This window comes from Pyrgilauda ruficollis, unplaced genomic scaffold, assembly GCF_017590135.1.
Source record: "Pyrgilauda ruficollis isolate IOZ18807 unplaced genomic scaffold, ASM1759013v1 scaffold90, whole genome shotgun sequence".
Lineage (NCBI taxonomy): Eukaryota > Metazoa > Chordata > Aves > Passeriformes > Passeridae > Pyrgilauda > Pyrgilauda ruficollis.
Window position 1 is genome coordinate 428,120 of NW_024531044.1, and position 461 is coordinate 428,580.

A 461-nucleotide genomic window follows, 5' to 3' on the forward strand; every position below is an offset into this window, starting at 1 on the left:
GCGCAGCCCGGCGGGGTCGGCCCTGGCGCCGCGGCCGGCTCGGCCCGGTGGCCTCGGAGTCGCTCACGGCCGAGCGCAGGCTCCCTGTGCCCGGCGTCGTCCGTGCCTTGCCCCGCGGGCTGCGCTTCGATCGGCGGCTCCTTCGCTGCACGCGTGGAACCGCGCTGCGCCCGGCGTGCGGGAACAGCGCCGGCGGCGCGGGATGATCACAGAATCACAGAATCAGTGAGGTCGGAAAAGACCTCTGAGATCATCGAGTCCAACCTGTGACCAAACATCGCCTTGTCAACCAGACCGTGGCACCGAGTGGCACGTCCAGTCTTTTAACACCTGCAGGGATGGCGACTCCACCGCCTCCCTGGGCAGTCCATTCTGTTATCTAATCACCCTTTCTGTGAAGATTTTTCTTCTAATATCCAACCTAAACATGCCCTGGCACAGTTCTACACTATGTCTTCATA